Genomic DNA, 7,897 nt, shown 5'->3' on the forward strand with positions numbered 1-7,897 from the left:
TCAAGAGACCCTTTTGTTTCATTGAATTTGGATGAAACAAGAGTCATCAAATGATCGGTCAAATTCTAGATGTCAAATAAACATGGCATAAACATATTTTTTGAGTTGACCAAATAGGCTTTGTAAATACTAAGCCTAATCAAGAATCCAATGGCTATCATGTACCCAATAATTTCACATACTTGATTGGTGACAATAAAATTAAAATCTACAAATTTAGTACCTTTTTAAATTTTAAGAAAAAGTTATATAAGTATGTTTAAAAAAAAATAGTACTTCCAGCTAGCTTATATTAATATATAAATATTACTATATACTATTTTACTATTACATCTATTATATAATAAATATTATTATTACAAAAGTATATATTATTAAATATAATTATAGAGTATATTAGGATCACATATAGTATTGTATGGTATCTATAGTATTATATATTATATATACTATTATAAATAACATAATATTATATAGTATTAAATATACTATAATATCTAGTATAATATATTTTAACATAGCATTATAAATTGTTATAAATTATTATTTAGTATTCTATGTTTTATTTAATATACATAATGGTATCTAATATTATATAGTATTTGATCTAACCAAGTGGTCACATGTTGTCATGTAATGGATTGAAAGGGGTCATAGGGTATCCTATTGCCCCTTTTGACCCATTTCAGCACAACACACATGTCCCTAGGGGTCCTAAGACTCCTAGGAACATATTTTGTCGTGTAGTGGGTTGAAATGGGCCATAGGATACCCTATGACCTAGGTTTGAACCCATTAGAACACAACATGCATAACCCTAGCAGTAATAGGACCTCTAGGAACCTACATTTGTTGTGTGATGGGTTTAAAGTGGTATTAAGGTATCTTATGACCCCTTTCAACCCATTAGAATATAATAGATATTTCCCAATGTTGCACTAGGAACCCTAAGAATATATGTTGAGATGTAATGGGTTCAAAGGAATCATAAGGTATCTTATGAAACCTTATGACCTATTGAAACATGATACACATGTCCCTAGGGGTCCTAGTATCCCTAAGAACATATGTTATCATCTAGGGACTCAAAAGGGGTCATAAGATACTATATAACCCCTTTCGACCCATTGGAAATGAACATGTATGTTCCTAGGGGTCTTAGGACTCCTAGGAATATATGTTGTCATGTAATGGATCAAAAAGGGTCATAGGGTACCCTATGACTCCTTTTGAGCCATTGGGAGACAACGTCTATTTCCCTAGGGGTCCTCGGATAGTTAGAAACATATTTTAATTTTTAATGTATTGAAAGCATTCATAGGATACCCTATGACTCCTTTATACCCATTGAAACATGGCATGACTAATTTTCTACTATTTTGTGCTCGGTAACTCTAATTTATTGCAACATGATCAAGTTGTCATTATTTTAGCATAACATCATCTCTCATCAATATGTGCTCTATTCTCAATTACTCTTTATATATAAATCTTTTTGTTTCCACCATACATAACCTAATTAGGGTTTGGAAGAATCTAGAGTTCTTAGCTTAACTCTTTTTTGATAAATAATGATTATATCTTATCAAGTTCTATCTAATTAAATGTCCATTTCTATCTTTTTTTTCATAACTAAACCTTTCCTCCAGGCTCTATTGTTACAAGCAATTTTTCAAATCCTCTTCATCAATCAAATAGATATGACATTTAGATTAGGTAGCAATATGTCTTATTAAGAGATTTGGCACCAATGACAAAATGATAATTGTTCCAATTGTAATTTTCCAACTCCTTCTTGTTTGGTATCTCCTCTTTCATTGAGACCAAGTAATGGAAGAATATTATTGACCAATATGCCCAAGCTTGGGTCAGCATATCAAAATTCAAAAAAGAAAATTTTACATCTTCAATACAGAGCTTGTCTTATAAACTAGGGTCACCTCTATACTTTTTTTTCAAATAGCCTCCCTCTTGGACTCTTAGTTAGGCCTCCTTCTCATGATTCATGAAGTTAGAAATTAGTTTTAGAATATGACCCTTGAAAGGCTCCAATGGAAGCTAGATGGACGAAAAGGAAAGACACTTGGTAGTGCAAGAAAAATCTAGCTCCTTATTGCCTCCCTTTAAGAGATTCTAGTGTACTTTCTATCCTTCTTTAAACTTTTGATCTCTATGGCTCTTGTGCTAGAGAAAATATACAAAAAATTCTTTTGGATGATCTTGGAAGAAAAAGATAAAATTATCTTGGACAACTAGGAAATTATTCATCAACCCAATGATATTGGAGGTCTGGGAGTTATAAAAATTAAGGAACTCAACAAATTCTTCATAGATAAAATTTCAAAGAATTTGGCCAAAGAGGAGGGAGGGGAGGCCAAAAGTAGTGATGGCTAAATATCTTGATAATGCACTCTTAACCTCTCGTGTGGTTAATACAGATATACCTCAAGGTTTGAGGATTTGGAAAAACATAATCATAAATTGTACCTCTCTCCAAGGGGGGCTTGAATGGTTAATTAAAAAAGGGAACCGAACTAAGTTTTGGGAGGAAAATTGGTTAGGAGGTAAACCTCTAATCTTCAACAAGTTTTGTAATGTTGAAAGTGCTATAAAGAAAACCTTTGGACATTTTTTGAAAGATTACATTAATCCTTCCCAGTAATGGATAACTCAGTAGAAATAGGAGAGGCAACCTTTAAGATTTAGTACATATTAAGGAATTGTAGGAGTTTATCAACACCTTCAAGATCCTTATGACACCCTTTAATGAAAAATTTATATGGGATAGAAATGGTTTGTGTGATTTCTTTGTAAGATTTCCATACCTTCAGTTGAATGACATAGAGGTCCTAAGACTTTTCTTGAAGAAGGTTTGGTTTCAACTGTTAATACTTGAGATAAAATTCTTCTAGTTGGAAACATTCCATGAATGAATCCTAACCATTGATAACCTCAAGAGAAGAGGCTTTCAATTTCCTAATAAATGATGCCTTTGTAAGTGGTTGGAGAAAGATATCTACCACCTTTTTGTCTCTTTCCAATTAGTAACTCATTTGTGGACTACTATTTTGTAAAATTTTAACCTCTCATGGGTCTGGGGGGTGACATACATCAATTTATGGATTGGATTCCCCCTTGATGCATCCTCCCATCCTCCTCCTTTAGAGACTTGTTTTCCCACATTTCTTTTTGAGCATCTAGGGAGCAAGGAACAATAGGATTTTTTTAGGGAAACTGAGCTAAATGTAGAAAAATGTTACTGCTCTAATGTTGATGTTACTAAGAAAAACTATTTAGGTGACATCTTGGAGAAAGTTGTCCATAGAGCCCCCTCCCCCTAGTATTTCTAGTTGATCAATGGATTCTCACCTTCCTATGGAGGCTATAGATTTTAATACTTCTAAAAGAAATACAAAATTAATACCAAATGGAACTCCCCCTAGGTGAATGGATCAAGCTCAACTTTAATAGTGTAGCTAAGTTGGAGGTGGTAGCAGGAGGTGATATTGTTAGGGATGAAAGAGGAAGATTGATTTAAGATTATATAAGAAATTTTGGTAATAACTATTCTAATATGGCAACAAACCTAGCCATGTTTTGAGGGATCAAATTTACTTCCCATTTAGATAAGACCAACAAGGTTTTTGAAGGGGATTCAAAGTTAATTTTTGAAGTTGTTAATTTCTAGTCAAAGATAGGTTGGTCCCTGGAAGGTTTTTAATCCAATGTTTGGATGTACCTTGATATAATGAGGGTAGAAAAAGGTTACCACACATTTTGAGAGGGAAATTCTATGGTTGGCAAGCTAGCACATTTGGTATTGGGAATGACAAGTATTATGTGTTGGAGACAACTAGTGTCAAACCTTTCTGATATCATCACTCTCATTAAGAGTGAAGGAAACATCATAAGTAACAAAGCATTATTTTAATTAATTTCTATAAGTAGTGGTATTACATCCCATCAAACCCCTTCAAGGGTGGCAAATTAAAGTGGTTGATAAATACAATGGGAAAACATCGCATCACTCGCAAGCCTTTACAAAAACTTCCCAAAAATGATCATAAAAAGTTTTTGGATGGAACCACTAAGTAAGAAATGGGTTGGTCATTTATTACATTATCTCCCAAAGCTACTACATTTGTGGCAAAGGTTTATTGATCTTTATTCATCATGCATCAATGTACTATCATTTTTCTTGTACAATAGTTGGAATTGCAATTTTGATAACCAAGCTTTTGGAAAACTTTTTCTATAAACCTAAAAAACCATTTACTGCCTAAGGAGAATTTAGTATACTAAACCAAAACCACCTCTAACAGAAGAATTTTTAAAAATTCCAAGCTGGAAGATTTTGAGGAACAAAAGGTCCTGGTCAACATGGGTGACAATTTGGACAAAGTTGAGTCTAGACATATCAAATAGTTGTGGCAGGATATGTTGTGCACATGGATGTAAATTACTAATGGAGGCTTGTTTCTATTTATGGAGGCCATGGAAGGACACAATGAGCTAGTTTCCATGCAAATTTTTAACACGTGGCAGGTACGACATATCACCATTGGTGATATTATATTTGATATTAATGAGGAATTCATAGCTTAGCATACAAGGTTATCCATGAAGGGAAATAAGAGGAGAAAGGTCACTGAGAAAGAAGATTAGACTAGTATGAATTGATTCTTCAAAGAAGGTGAGGTGATAGCTCATTTATTTGGTAGTTTCATTAGAGAGAGCTTGCCTAGCCCATGGGTGATGTCTACTTTATAAAAATTAAATGCCTCACTCTAGAAGGGAGACACAAAGTTAAGCTACTACTACCACTTCCCTTAGCTAAATCATTTTTGTTATCATGATAGAATTTGTTTCCCTTTCTTTATGTTAATGCATTTAGAAGCTTTGGTATGGATGTGAAGAAATGTATGGCTAGGATTAAATATTACAACATCCCTCACTAAGGTTTAATTTTTAGATTATATAACTTTGACAAAGTTATTTTTCCATCTAGGAATATTATGCTATTATAGTCCCTTGCACCTAACATTTCTCCTCTGGCTATTGGAATTTTCATACCTAGTTCATCTATTTTTCCACAAGCTTCCCCTCTATCTAGAGATAGGAAAGATAAGGACCTTACATCTTATATTTCTGAAAAGATAACTCTAACCTTGAGCTCGACCCTAGAAATATTAGTACTAAGTTGATGGGAGGTAGGAGGATATCCCACTGCTTGCTCAATAACCCTAGCAAAAAGAAACATGCAAAAAAAAAAAATACTAATGAGGTTGACTTGGACTCTTAGTCCAATGATAGTGAGGAGAAAATGAAACAACCTCAGCATGAACAAAAGCTCAAGAGGATTTACTACATTGAGGAATATGTTAATGATTTGGCTAAGTCTTCTGTTAACACTAGAAAAGCCTCTCAAGAAGTTTCTCATGTCTCTGCTACTTTTAGCATGGGTAATGTGGACTTTACCGCCGGGAAAGAAATTATGGACCCCCATTTGATTGCTACCTCCCCTTTGAGGAGACAAAATCATGAACTTGCTGCTAGCCCTAACCTCTTGCCCACCTCTTTGGTTCATTCCCCCAATCTACATCCCCCCATGTCCCACCCATGCCCATCACCCCACTCCATCCCCCTACCCAAAATCCCCCTGCCTATTCTTGATAGGACTACTTTCTTGAAGGTGGAAGTAGAGCTAAAGAAGTTGTGGATTGAGCTGGAGAAGAAGAAAAATAGAATGATCAAGATGGAGTCTCATTTCACATCCTTGGTTGATTATGGTTTTAAGGTCATGCATGCTATTGCAACCACCCTCCAACTCCTATAGTAGGAGAAGCTAGGGGGGGACATAAAGAGGACGATGATGCACAGAAGCTATACTAGTTCTTGGCTGACAATTGGATGGATGTGTTGTTATCCAAACCCAACCATGAGGATTGAAAAGATTGACGATTTTCCTCTTTTTATATCTTTATTTTTATTTTTGTTGTGCTATTTTACTATTCTTTAAACTCTCAAGTCTTTTATGTCTAAATTTGGAACAATTTCATTATGCCTTTAATAGTTGTTATTACAAACCTCCATGATACTATGATTAGTTTAGTTGTTAGTTTAGAGTCGATAGTTATCCTTTTTGCGATCAACAATACCTATACAATAGTAAGTTGGTGGTTCACTGCTATGTTTCTAATATTAAGTATGGGTGTGTAATCTACTAAATATGGGTCTATAAGTCATGTTTGCTAATAGTGACTCTTTCTCTACGTCGATTTTCTCTAGGCTAGCCACCAAAATTTTGATTTCTTTAATTAATATAAAAAACATAGAATAATAATTAATCTTTACTTCACCTTACCAATCAAAAAAATGAAATTAAGAATATAAAAATAATTTCAAATGTGTTTCCACAATTTATTGTAGTAATTTTTATGCTTTTGGATTATTGATTACGTGATTCTTTTGAGCCAACATTTCAGATAACACTTTGTGAACCATCATCAGGGCAAGAGAGGAGCAAGGAGATAAAAAGTATGATGGTTCATAGAGTGTGCCCTAAAACACTACCTCAAAAGAATCACACAATTAATAATTGAGAAGCATAAAAATTAATATAAAAAATAGCTAATAACTTGAGATATATAATATTATTACTTTTAAAAGCTCACCATAATAATTGATCACCATAAATATGTAAATAAAATTATCTTAAATATTTTTTGATTGTCAACCTAAAATTTTTAATAGATGAGTGCTAGCTTAACTTTATCCAGATTTTTTAAGATTTCTAATCTTGATTCTTAGCTTGCAGAGTTTATTTTTTATAACATTATGTATCCTTCTTCTATTCACTTCTCTAGTTGTTCTCATATTCTTTTAGTGTAATAATAGGTCTAATAATCAATCTTCATTATTTTATATCTATCTCATTTTTCTTTTGATACTCAAATTTATTCATTTGTATTAATTAAAACATTATATTTTAAAAGTTAAAACATTTTAGTAAGCATTATTTTACATAAGACTATTCTTCCTATACAATAAAATCTTGAGCTTGATTTTTTATTAAAAAATTAAGCTAATTCTTTATTAGTTTGATTGAAATTATTTTCTTTATAAACTTATATGAGAAGTCGATCTACAATTTCATCTTCAATTTTTTAAATTTATATCATGCATTGTCTTTATTTCTCCTTTTTATTTAGTAGAACCATGCTATAGCATCTTCGCCAAAGTCTTCTTGTTTGTAATGTTCTTATAAAAAATAATCTATAAAATGTTTTCTATTTGATTAATTTTCTCTTATTTGTGAACAACGTCTATTTTTAAAATAAAATAAAATTAGAAAGAAAAATAATTTTTTATATCACATCAATTTTTTATAAAATAATTTGAACTAAGATATAAAATTATAATATAATATTTCAACCAAAACATCTAATCAATCTTTGTCTTATTAATCATTATATTATTACAAATTAAATCTCTAACTATAACAAGGATGCATAGCGCCAAGTTCCTGTCGAAAGCTTATAAGATCAAAGTGAAAAGAAGTATAGGGAAAAGGCAAATAGACTGAATTCTCCATTTGCATTGGTTAAGGATTAAGTAGAAACATAGAAAGAGGCCGTGTGCTTTTTGTGGAGAAAGAGTTAGAATGCGAAAAGCCAAGGTTCGGTTGGTGATAAAACAAGTAGTAAATTGTATTTATTGCTTTTTTGTTCAACAAAAACAAATTTAAACACATTGTGTTGTATAATATTATAGAATGATTAGATATTTAAAGTCATATGAAATTAGTAATAACATACTATTTTGTCATGAAATTATTTTGTAAAATCATTTGAAAAGTTAATATAATTAAAAATTGATTAAAGATAACTTAAACATA

The sequence above is a fragment of the Cupressus sempervirens genome, unplaced genomic scaffold (genome assembly GCF_028749045.1).
Source record: "Cupressus sempervirens isolate cs-2001-9-10 unplaced genomic scaffold, ASM2874904v1 CseChr00s100001_01, whole genome shotgun sequence".
NCBI classification, from domain to species: Eukaryota; Viridiplantae; Streptophyta; class Pinopsida; order Cupressales; family Cupressaceae; genus Cupressus; species Cupressus sempervirens.